This window comes from Grus americana, chromosome 20 (genome assembly GCF_028858705.1).
Source record: "Grus americana isolate bGruAme1 chromosome 20, bGruAme1.mat, whole genome shotgun sequence".
Classification (NCBI taxonomy): Eukaryota; Metazoa; Chordata; class Aves; order Gruiformes; family Gruidae; genus Grus; species Grus americana.
The window spans coordinates 9,667,460-9,680,385 of record NC_072871.1 but is presented as its reverse complement, the minus strand read 5'-3'; the positions used below and the strand labels follow the sequence as shown (position 1 = coordinate 9,680,385).

The 12,926-nt window shown below is 38.9% G+C and overlaps 1 protein-coding gene across 1 annotated transcript in view; it reads left to right on the top strand.

Annotated features, from left to right (window-relative positions):
* Positions 1 to 12,926, top strand: part of DAB2IP (DAB2 interacting protein) — a 245,549-nt gene that overhangs the window by 11,232 nt on the left and 221,391 nt on the right. Inside the window, exon 2 of the mRNA XM_054848432.1 lies at positions 3,734 to 3,854. The gene's annotated coding sequence lies outside the window, so the exon portion shown is untranslated. The remainder of the gene's footprint in view (positions 1 to 3,733; positions 3,855 to 12,926) is intronic.

Below are 12,926 nucleotides of genomic sequence, written 5' to 3'. Positions count from 1 at the left end.
CTGAAATTGCAACAATAATTCCAAATATGCGCAGTATTATATAGTAGAACAGGAGAGTTACAACAAAATGTTTACCCCATAGGGCCAGCAATAACATTATTTAGAAAGAAAATAGAAATAATTCAACCATTATGGCCTCTTACTAACTTGATTGACAAGGTCTAGTTGATTAGACGATTAGATAAATTTGATGACTGTGTTTAAATTACTAGATATGATGAACTTTTTAAGAGGATATTGATATATTTAGTAAATCTCTCTCATGAAGCACTGCTTCTAGAAGCTTTTACTCCAGCTTTCTTTAGAGCTGTCAAGATGACTCTTTAGTCAATGACTTTTACTGCTTGCCTCTATGCAATGTTTGTGGAGTAGCTGATTATCTGATAATAGAACAGTTTCTGGTACGCTATGTGAAAGAAATATTTTACTTTTATTTCTACTGTTTCGGCAGGATAATTTCATATCAAGTACATCTGTTCTTATTAGTCATAGCTAAAGTAACATGAGGGAGCCCCAAGAAGCTATATAGATTTTGTTTTGAAGTTTTGTGACAGCTATATTGCTTTATGACTCCCCACTGGCCTGATTTTTGCCATATTTTGAAACACAGGAAGCGTTTTTAAGGAATATTACTGTTAATTATTTTACTTAATGAGATGCTTTTTTTTAATTTACAACGTGAGAGAAGTTTGATATATATATATAAAAAAAAAGAATAATCCGACTTCAGTGCTATTTTGGTATCTCATTTATTTTTACTTTTTAGTTGAACTAGATGAATTAGGAGCAATTACTTTGTGTATAATATGCAGTGCAGATGTTCCTGAACAGTGGCTGGTTTTCTGTATACAGTCTCTTGCCTTGCGTTTAACTCACATCAGTTTCCATATGCTGGGCAGGGCCTGATTTTAGGAAGAAATCTCTAAGGAATACCACAGGCCAGGAGGGAATAGTGCTGTGATTTCAATAACTGCAAGTGTTCACTGGTAATCAATATAGAGCCACAGTTAAAAAAATTACAGTGGAAGCATAAAACAATCCCTGACATCTTGTGTGCCATTCAAGATCCTGTGACATCTCCTTCAAAACCGTTGGCCTCTGTCTTGTCTGAATTCTAGTCATGAGTAGCTTCGCTGTGCCTCGCTAAGTTAATTATCTTGCTGTGTCAAAGGATTGATCTGTCTGTGCTCAGTCACATGCCTGTGACCATATCACAGGACCTTGCATTAAGAGTGAGATCTATTAAATGAATATGGCTAATAGGGGCAATAGAGCCCTCTTAATCCACTCTGGTTTATCTGTGCCCCACGTCCCTTGGATGTAGTGTTTTACTACAGGCATCATTACTACTTCCTAAGCAGTTGCTGCAGTGTGCCCCAGTGGTGGGTGAAATTATTCCACTACAGCTCATATGTTGCATTAAATCTGCAAAATACTTTAGATGACAGTGTGTTATTGCATCAGGTTGTATTTTTACTCTAATATGTATCTACCTACTGGAATGGCGATGTAATTAGCAGTATGGTGTATGACCGGCTCACTGCTGCTCTCCCAGGCTGGATCTGTGCTGTACACAGAAAACTGCATACTCCTAGCAAAAGCCTATTAAGTTGCTAATTGTTTGGCCCTTACTGATATCCCACCTATTTTTGTTCTGTTTTGATGCCTTCTATCTAGGGAGTGGACATTGGTATGAATGTCTCTTATACAGCAGCTGCAGATGCATTTCCTTCTAAGCCTGCAATCTATTTCCTAAATGACTATTTTTGTTCAATTTGCAAAAGACTTGAGGTCTTGTTCCTTATTAAGTGGTTAGTAAAGCTCCCTCTGACTTTGGTTAGAATGGAATCAACACGGACAATGGGTGAAATACCACTGCTTGCCTCTCCTTTCATCTAAAGGACTGTGTCTTAATGGGTTGCAAGCTTTCTCAGCTGAAGTCATCTTGCATTTGGAAGGGATTTATGTTTCTATTTCTTGCTGTATGGATTTTTTCTTTGACTTTTTCATGTAGGTTTAAAATACACTGGAAGTGGCTGAACAGTCTGTCCACAGAGATGCCGGTTACCCTGAAGTAATTAAAGCTGTGCTAGTGTTTCCACTATAAAATGCATTTCTCCAAGTTTTATTACTCAGCTTCAGTAGTTTGTTCTTGTAAACAAGATGTACACTCAGACACAAATTGTTTTGAAACATGTTTTAAATGTCCATTTGCAAATTTTTGAATTATAACACAACTGGGGAGAGACCCGAGCAGTCAGCTGACTTCTGGCTTTCATAAATCACAGAGAAATGTATTATTTTTCCTTAGTGAAATGGTGCAACTTGTACCTAATGAGCCTCACTGCTAGTGGGGATGTTAGGCTTAATATTTGTTTCTACTGTGATTGCAGAGAAACATAAAAATGAGAAACATTTCACATGGACTTTCAGCCTTTGTGCCTCTCCAGGCAATATGCAGACTAGGACCTACTTTAAAGTACCTTATGAGTTTCTTCCCCCCCTAACATGCTCAAAATCAGTGTTCAATACACGTTTTCCAGTTCAGATCTGCAGTTGATTTTTTTTGCTTTGCTGACAGGGTATCACATATGTGCAATCAAATTTTCAACTATTTCCTTTGAGCAATCTGCATAAGGTCTAACAATCCTCACCCAGGATGAAATGTGCCAAATTCCTAGGCAGTAAAGTGCTTACAAGCAACATGTTCATACTGCTGTGAGAAGCTCTCTTGGCTCTGGGAACTTCTGCAGTGAGCTATTTTGCCCAGTTCTCTTTGGCCAGGAGTGAGAGCAGTTCCCGCTTAGCACTGGCTACACACATCTGTGCTCAGAATTGTACTGGTAGTCTCCCTATATCATTTTTCAAGTACTCTTGCCTATGAGAGGAAATTACTGTGTACTTACTCCTCCTTTGCTGATGAGTCCCCCAATAGTTTGGTTCCTGCATCTGCACATTCATGCATTCAACTTTTACTGTTGTGCATAGGTTTAAAATTATATCTAGGCTTAGGTAGCTATGGGGCATGGGACCAGCTGATCAGAAGTTAGACAAGTATGATGACATTTTCCATCGTGTCCATGTACCATTTACACATGGAGATGTCAGCTTTTCAGTAGTCATTTACACTAAGCATAAAATGTAAGCTCTGTGTTTGCATTTGCCATTCAGCAGTTCCGATCTTCAGGTTTTCATTACTCACACGTTGTAAGACAAGGTTTTCACCTACAGCACCGGTAATCTGCTGTTCCCCAGGGCTATATGACACACTTCGACATGAGTTTCCCACATTCTGTTCAACAGCCCTGGCTCCTCAGAAACTGATACTGGTTTTGGCTGTAGTGACAGTAAATGGATTCCTTCTCTGATGAATGTTCAGTGATCTGTAGATCAAGAAGGAAATTGAGGTAAAAGGTAAGTCCAAAACATATTAACAGGAGAAGGAATCAAAGCATGGAGGAGTCAGTCTACTGTATACACATATACATAGCTTTGGTGTTATATGCTATAGTTTGCTAATACGAAGGTTTGTAATCTCTTTTTTTGGTACTTGTGCTATTTCTACTGTACCCAGTGATTTAAAAAGAAGAAAGTTGGGAATGGCTATCAATTAGAGCTTGTCAAAATGGGAGAATAACTGTTTGTTTGCATAAACCAGATCACTGAAAGGATGCAGTTGAAAATATCTGTTAAAAAACAATGACTGTTTTCAGCTGTCATTTTGGTGTTCCAGATCCTAGCAACCCATGAGCCAAGTGTGCTGGCATGGAGGAGGAGATAGTGACCTGTAGCATGGTGTGGGAGAAAAGGCCCAGGACTGAAGAACTGTGGAGCAGATGGCACCTTCAGAGCTGGTATGTTGTGCATTGTCTGTGTTTTGAAAGCTGGCACAGGTCTACAGTAAGTACTTCTGAAAGCCTCGATATTACTGTAGAGAAAAATACATTACTTACTCTGATATACAGAAATTATTTCCTTTACCTCCTTAGAGCACACTATATTAATTCTCTCTTGATATATTCTTTCTATTGGGCTATTGCCAGTAGTACCAGGAAGAGACATGAGCTACCATCTCTATTTTACAGTTATTCAGTTTTCCTTTCCTTAAGGGTAAATACCAACTTCATAAGAGAAGAAGAAAGTCTAATACAGGCACTTCAGAGGAGAACTATACAAATAATTGAATATGCGTTCAAACTAAAAAATGTCCCAAAAAAGCCAACTTCTATTTTTTGCTGAGAAACAAAAAGGTGGATTGAAAGAAATATGTATTGGTTGTTTCTGTTCTCTGATACCAAATTAAATGTTTCTCTTCTTTCCTTAATTTTCTTTAAAATATTTTAACGTGTACTTAAATTTAGTCTAAAAACATTAATTAGTATGGAGAAAACCCAAAATGTTTCATTTGGAAATTAAATTATTTTCCCCCACGTTCCCATTCTGTGGCCAGTTTGGTCTTCCTAATATATGCTGCCACGACAAAAACCTACTTGTCAGACAAATCTTGTCCATTTGACCACTTACATGAGCCATGTTACTCTGGTTGTCATTAATAAGATTCTTTCATTAGAACTTAAAAAAAAAAAGGAAGGACATTCTGCAGTTTACTTGGGAATGTTTTACTCTGTATCATTCACTCTGGGAGAACGAGGGGTAGAGTGCAGTGATGAGGAGGAGGAGTCTCACCCTTTGGTATAAATTATTTTACTACTTCTCCCAATTTTATTCTGTGTCCTTTTGCTTTCTCCCTCTAATGTGGCAAAGCTTGGCAAGAAGCCTAATGTGAGTTCTCCTCTCATAGCTGGAGCTATCTAATGAGGCAGTGCATCCTAGCATTAGCTGCTTCCTCCCCTGTACTCCCGTCAATTTTTTCAGGGTTGGCAGAGTCCAAAATCTGAACAGGTCCATCTTTTGCTCTTCAGGGACGTACTTCTCTGGGGGCTTAATTACCACTGAAAAGATCTGTTGATAAGGAAAGAGGACCTCAGTTTTTCACGTCAGCCGCTGTTTATATGGAATTTCAGTCTTTGCAGTCTTATTTCTTCTTGCCTTAACAGCTGCCTCTGTGCCAGCACTACTGTGCCAGCACTACTCTGCCAGCTGCTTTAGTGCTGTGCCGAAAATTCAGAGGAGGCTTAGTTGCATGCAGTGCTCAGAACAGTTCTTGCAGAAAGTTTTCAAGCAAGGATTCCTTTCATCACCCTATCTCCAGGCACCTTCTAACACACCAGGATGTAGGTACGGTCAGAGCGGCCTCCTATTGTTAGCACATTTGCTGCAGATTTGTCATCCTTTTATTACCTCTGCGTCTATATGTAGCCAGAATGTCTCAAACTGTTACTTAGCCTAAGCGCAAATGACACATTAACTCATTGTCCCCTCACAAATAGAAGCCAGAAGACAAACTCCTCACCCCACAGGGCTTCTGTCCTTCTAGATAGATGTCAGTAGGCAGCTTCCAACGCTCAGCCATCTTAAAGGGTGTTTGCTGTACAGACAGGACAGCTGCTTCCTACTATAGAAATTTGGACTCTCACTGTGAGTATATGTGTATTTTCTATGGCCAAAAAAGCAGCATTTCTTTATGCCACTACATACTGTAAGCGGGTGCTTCCTAAGTGGTGGAATGCATCCACCTTGCATGAGGTGAAATAGCTTGATGTTTCAGAGTATGGTGCAGTGTGGGATCGCTTGTGTTGACACACTAATGATCTTGTTCAGTCTTGGGTTTTGTCAGGAACTTGGAGCACCACTAGACTGAGCCAAAAGTAATTAACTCTGAAAAACAATAGCAGAAAAACCACCTTATAAGACTTTATGACACTAGAGAAGTTAGACTTGAAAGAGAAAAGTAATTTCAGTAGATGTTAAAGATTATAATGCTAATGATAGATATAGCCCAATTAAACCAAGTCAGACAAACTTTTCCACCAGGTTCTATCCTGTTTTAATGGCTGGGATTTGCTGTCAGCAAACTCCACCTCCTTGAGATTGATATAAATACAGACATAAAATGTCAAGCTTGACACGTAGCATTTCATATCAGGCACTGTCTTGCTCATTGTATTCTCCAGTCATTGATTGTCCTTTAATACCAAATTGTAAACCCAGCTTTTCAGTCGGTTTCAAGCCAAAGGTTCTGTATTATACTATAACAACCTCTTCAGTAAAAAAGATTTTGGTTCTGAGCAAAGAATTTGCCCTATGCATAAAACCCCCACACCTCTGGATTTCATTGTTGATTTTAAATATAATTTGTCGTTATGGAGATTTCTTCCAGTTTCTGTTGCTCTTGGGTGCCATTATACATTTTTTGAAATGATAAATTATTTTCTTGCTGCAATTAAAATAAAATCTAGAAATAAGATCTTTGTCAGTAGGTAGTTTAAACCTGTATTAAAGTTCTAGTGTAATTTTAAGTATGTGCTTACACGAATTTGAATTTTAAGAAGAGAGGACGTCTCCAGCTAGTACAAATAGCCATACCTGTTTTAGATTGTCAGAACTCTGATTGGAGGGGGGAAACTGCCCAGTCTCTGCATTATGAAACACATGGAGAAAAATTCCATTGAAGAAATTTAATTAATTCAAAGACCTATGTGAAAATCAGTATTCTAATTATTGTACAAACCAAGAAGAGCTAGTGATCTTTGGTTGAACTTAACCTCTTTTAACTGTGTCTTGGGGTCCAGGAGTGCTGAAATAGAGGTGGCTGTATGTTGCTCATGTTTTACAATACCATCTGAAAATGACTTGGTTCATTAAGGAAAAACATTCAAACATAAGCTGAAATTTCTGTGCCTCCTACTGGGTTTAACCACTGTGTGGAGGACTGTGCTGTGTTAATTACCAAAGTGAATCTCGCAAAGAACGACAGCTGGAGGAAGTGCTTCTGGATGTGCTTAACCTCCACAGGGACCAGCGCACCTACTGCCAGAGGTTTTACGGAAGGAGGGCCATTCCCTGGCTGCTAATGGCACGTTTCTACTAGTCAGTACTCATCAGCTGCCTGTCTTGTGTCTGACAGTGTATTTGGGTGCATTGTTAGTTGTCAAAAGTGGCCTTAATGCCGTGTAATCATCAGAGCTGAAAGCAAAGTGTATTGCATGTCCCAGGAGGTCACATCATTATTTTCTCAGGAAGAATTTCTTACTCTTATGTGAATAGGCTGGTGCATTTAGCGTATTTCTAACGTTTGTAATAAAGACTGACTGCTGTGATGCAGACTGCACAGGGATAGGGAGACATTAGAAGCCCATATTTTTCATTGTGTTGTCTGAGCAGTTCTGAAGCAGGAATAAGATCTAACATTGCCTTGCGCTAATGTTTTATGATGCAAGCCTGGAACTTTTTCTTAATAGCTAGTGTCTCTGATGGAGAAAAAAGAATAATATTTTAAAAATAAATTTGTTCCCTTCTGTGTGACTGAACAATCCAGCAAAAAGGGGTGCTGTTTTCACATAACTGTGGTTTTCCATGTGAGATTCAACTAAACCAGACTTGGTTATTCCTGTCCAATCAACTCACCTTTCATAGATGCTGGAAATAAAAGGGAGAAGACCCTAGATAGTAGGACAAATATGGTGTTTATTTAGGGAGTGAGAAACTTTGTCACCGAAGGGAACCGAATGCATCCATAATGTTACACCTCACATGGTTGAAAGGACAAACAGGTGATATTAGAAGTAGGATGTAAGGTCCTTTCCTATGAGAAAGAAGGTAAATGCCATGAAGATGCACATTATTTGCACTGGCACTGGATTAGGTGACTAGATTGCCATAGGAGGTTTGACAGTGTGAATGCAGTTGAACATAAGGTCAGGGCATAATCTAGAAACTCTGCAGAGTAGAGCAAGGTGAGGAAGCTGCAAAATCTGGATCTGCCAAGAGGAAACACTCAACATAATTACCATTCCACATTATATTAAATAACTTTAGAGGATGAGGTCTACATTTAATTTATGAATGGGATACAATCTAGAAGGATTTGGACGTCATCTTCTTTTATTTGTTCACATCACAGAATTTGTAAGCGTACACTTATAGTGCCCTTTGCCCACAGTTGAAATGACTGCTGGGTTGTTAAAAAAATAAATTCAAGGACAAGCAGTTGACTCCAGTTAAAAACGTGTGCAACAAAGGGGTATAGCTGTACTGGCATAGCATTTTGACTACCATGGCCTTGATATCTTGTTTATAGTGCTATAAAGCTTCATTGTAAGAAATGACTCAAATGGTCTTTTTATTTCTTGAGTTTATTCTTATATATAGGCTTTGAATGTGAACATTTCCCAAGTGGTAAATTCTGTTTTGCCTTTGTGTCTTCTGTATCCATTTCTGCCATCTCATAAAATGTTCATTATGTTGCACCCAAAGCAACTGGGCTGAACTTTCATTAGATGATTTGAGCTCAACAGCAAAGCACAAGATCCAGTGCACTTGCCCTATCTCATAACTTTAAACAAACAGTTGTAACCTCTGTGGATCTGTAGTGCTCCTCTGACTTTCTAAAGTGCTTTGAGACTTATGGATTTAAAACATTATGTAGATGTATTGTTTTATTTATTTTTAGAAAGTGAATATTGATGCTCAGAACTATGCTACTACTTTAAGAATTAGGCTGTGGTGAATCAAAATTGTAATTTAGCAGTACGTATGCCTGAGTTTGGTTACTTTGGGATACAGATACAAGAAGACACTCTTGAGATAATACTTCTGATGCTGCTGTCAGTGTGTTTCAACCCTATCCTGTATATTTATTTGTACTTGTTTCATTCTTAGCCTCTCTTCATCTGTTTTGGGAATTAGGACAGTGAAGTACATTTCCATGTTTCCTACTGTAATTTGCCTAAAATCTTCAACAACAGATGATGCCAACTAATGAAATAAAGAGTAGTAAGAAGTTCCTAATATGCTTTGATACTTCCTTATCTTCTGTAGCGATTGTTGTGTTCTTTTTAGAGTATGCTTTCTCCTTTTTGTGTGTATAGGATCATAAGAATATAGGGCACCACAAGAGGTCTCTAATCCAACCTCCTGTTCAAAGCAGGGTCAGCTGTAAGGTAAATTAGGTTGCTCAGGGCTCTGTCTTGTCTGGTATTGAAGACCTCCAAGGACAGAGACTGCACAACCCCTTTTAGAATGGCCAGAGGACATAGTATGGGAAAAACTGAAGGTTTAAAAGAAAGAGATTTATTTCTTGCCAACTCTGCTGTGGTCTTTCTGTTACAAAACGAATTTTCTCAAATTACCCACAAGAGGGAGTTTAAACCTTTTCTGTAGGGAAACGAAAGGTAGTAGCAAAATGTGCCATCAAGCATTGGAGCCGAAACTGTTAACCTCAGTTAAAAGGGCTTAATGCATCGATACCCATTACCCCAAAGCCCAGGCTGAGGGTGTTCACATCATTGCTGCACTTTAACCACGGGGTCTTTTGAGAAAAGCTGTTTTCTTTGGTGTGTCTCCGTGGCATATAGTTAGGTGCTCTGTTGTCACTTAATTGTACGTGCTGTTGGTAAGCTGTGCATTAAAGATGATGAGTCTTCTTGCTATGCAGGCAAGGAGCCTTTGGAACATGAGTGGGTGCCATTCTTTCATCCCTTAGCTCCGGGTTTGCTGTAACCTTTGGTTTGGTGGTAGACAGGTAACCGCATGCCAGGCATCTGCTGCGTGTCAGTGCAGCACTTATTTTGTCATATGGCTGGTGAAAGGAGTGTTGACATCCTCATCTTCTTCTCTGAAGGGAAACTGTATTAACTCCTTCACTGCTGATCTACCACTGCAACTGCTCTGCTGGTCCTGTTCCACTGAGGCCAGTTTAGTTCTACTTTCTCTCGCAAAGACACAAATTAATCCCATCATCAGTTACCTAAATGGTTCCTTTGAGGAGTTGTGTGTCTCCACAGAAAAGCAGTAGAAGTCTTTTTATTTCTAAAGATTCAATCCAAATTAGTAGTGACTGGAAGTCCTGAAATAAATATAAACCTTATGCCAGTCTTTCAAAAAAGGTGGCCATTCCACAAGGTAAATCATCATAATAAGCACTAATATGCCTCAGCAAATTCATCAGGGAGGCCCCAGCCCAGGTGGAGTGTGGAATTTGTGCAATAGCTTCAGAGTACTGTTTCACTGTGTGGAACTGACCTTGGTTACACTGAAGAGCTATGAAAGGCTGTTGCTTCTGACTGTCCTGATGAAATGTTTTTTCCCTGACATTTTAACTAGAAACAAAATGAAGAGTTAAAGTGCCTGCAGCCATTCCATAGACTCCCTGCCTTTTCCTGCATTTTTACATTTTTTGATACACAAATGCAAAATGCTATCAGCCAAATCAGTCTGGATAAATCTCGCTGTGTGTAGCTCTGTAGTCATTCTTTTAGGAAATGCAGCGTCAGAGGAAAGGTGTTTTGGTGAGAGTGTCGGTCTGCAAATGCTAAGAAGCTTCATCTAACATTGGTCACTTCTGAACTTTTACATTGGAGGCAGATGCATACACCATCTGTTGTTCAGGTGTGTTTTTCATCCTCTGACTAGAGGGAATTAGTCCAAAGGCTTAGCTTAGTCAGAGGGAAATACAAGGATGAATATCAGATGGGTTTGTGGCCTTGAACTGACAAGCCGAGTAAATGATGCTGATTGATACTGAAAGGCTCAGCTGTGAGGAAGCCAGGAACGATCTTGCTCTTCACCCTTTAACTGCAACTGTTCCCCATTTCTGGGTGCTTCCAGAATTCAACGTGCTTGGGAAGGTGAAAAACATAAGGGCAGACTTTGAAAGTTATTCTGAGCAATTGATTATGATAATAGAGATGTTGTTTTCCTTGCTAAAATTATTTATACAGAGAACAAGACAGAGCGCAATTGTATCATGCCAGCCAGCTTCTCCAGTTCTGAGCTGCAAATTGTTAAAAATAGAAAAAAATAAAGAGCATTGAATTTTAGTGAATTTGAAAAACCTCTCCTCAGGATGAAAGTAAGGAATAAAGGAAGAAGTCTGTCTCTACTGAACTCCTCTGAAGCACTAGATCCAAAAAGGGGCTTGCATTAGTAAAAGCTAACTGCTTTTAATCTATTGTAAGACTGCACTGTTATGAAAAACCTTCTGGCTGAATTATACATTCACTTATGTTTAACCAGAAAATCCATTAGAGGCACAGAGGCCACAGAATAGATCTTAATTTCAGATCGGATAAAAGGAAGCCAAGGCTGAAACACCAAGAATATATGGCAGAAGCTTAAAAAACTAAGTTAAGGGAATCAAATTAAGGAATTCAAAGAAATATGAAATGATTCAAAGACCAAAGGAAGCCTGTCATGAAAACATTATATTTCTGATGCCAGAAATTATTCTGCATTCACTATTTTGAATCATCAAATGTATTCTTTTCAGCTATGAATCAAGTATGATTTTGGGAACACCTCCCAGTGATTAGTTTTGACCTGCATAAACTTTCCTGCTTTCTTTTCCAGAGAGAAAATACTGCCTTCGTAGACATGTTAACACATGGGGAACAGCTCTTTCTATGGGCTTTCCTCCAGTGCAGTCTCTCTGGAATTCCTGTATCATGAAGGGACATTTATGTCCTTAACACTGTGTGGAGTCTGCACAGTTTGATACAGCTAGTAGCTGTATGCTCAGGAAGGTCTCCACAACAAACACTTCCGTTTTCATACGGAGGCAAATGCAATTACTTCCAGCTAAGTGCCCTTCCTGCTTAAACAACTCACTTAATGTTGATTTAGGGGAATGGTTATTATATATTCAAATACATACTCATTGAGATCAAAACAATATTCCTCTTGGCTGAAGATGAGTGAGGCTTACTACAGGGTAAATCTCACCATTGGTACTCCTATATTTATACATGGTTCTGCTCTGTGGGAAGGAATTAAGTCCTTCTCTAAAGAAATCCATTCTCCATGTGTTTATGCAGTAGGGTTTGTTGGCATGTTGAAAGGGTATGACCCGCCTGAAACTTTTGCTTCTGTTACACGGTTTCTTTCAACAGCATATCTTTTATTTTGTCCATCTTCACTTTTTTAATAAAGGCAAATAACTTCCCATGTTTATTGATCATACATACACCAGCAAAAATAAATGTTCTAAACAAATTTTAGGAATTCTCCTTTTAAAATACGAAGCATCACTGCCTGTGAGTTCAGAGAAAAGCCAACACAGATTCTGTGGTAAATCAGTTTATGAGATTCATCCAAAGCATTCTGTAACCCTGCAGTCAGTGCAACTCAACATCTTTTCTCTTTGTTAAAGAGAATGCTCAAATCCATTAGTTAATTCAAGCTGAATAAACTCTGTGGTGTTTTCCTGCCAAATACTATAAAAGGGAATATTGAATTGTTCCTTGGAAAGGCCCCTAGGATCTCTCATGTCTGTTCAGGTTTTTTTTTTACTAAGGTGCAGATATGCTCCTGTGTCTTTATGAACCATCATAATCTGAGGCTTGTTCCATATGACAAAGTAAGAATATGAGCATGCTTCTTCAAATTACAAAAATTACTGGGACTATGGTGAATCCAATGGTAGTGCTTATAACTGCAAAGTACTGGAGTTTAGATTCAGTCTGATGGTGCTCTATTTCCTGTGTACAGATTTAGTTTTGTGTATTTTCTCTTTACATCGCAGCAGTTGAGAGGAATTAATTACCATTTGAGTTATTAATGACACTATCACATCAGCTCCTTCACGTGTCATTTCAAAATTATGCAACGCCCCTACCAGGGAAAGGTGAACATATGAAACTAGGCAGGAGAAAAGAGGGTATCATTGGAAATGCTGAAGTTTTAGAGTGTTGCAACAGTAAGCAATGAAGCAGCACTCTTGTATGCCTCAATACACAGGTCTTGGCATCTGCTATGAATGTCAGAAAACAGATTACCCAAGCTGTTTTCTCTAGCTAGTTAAAATATAG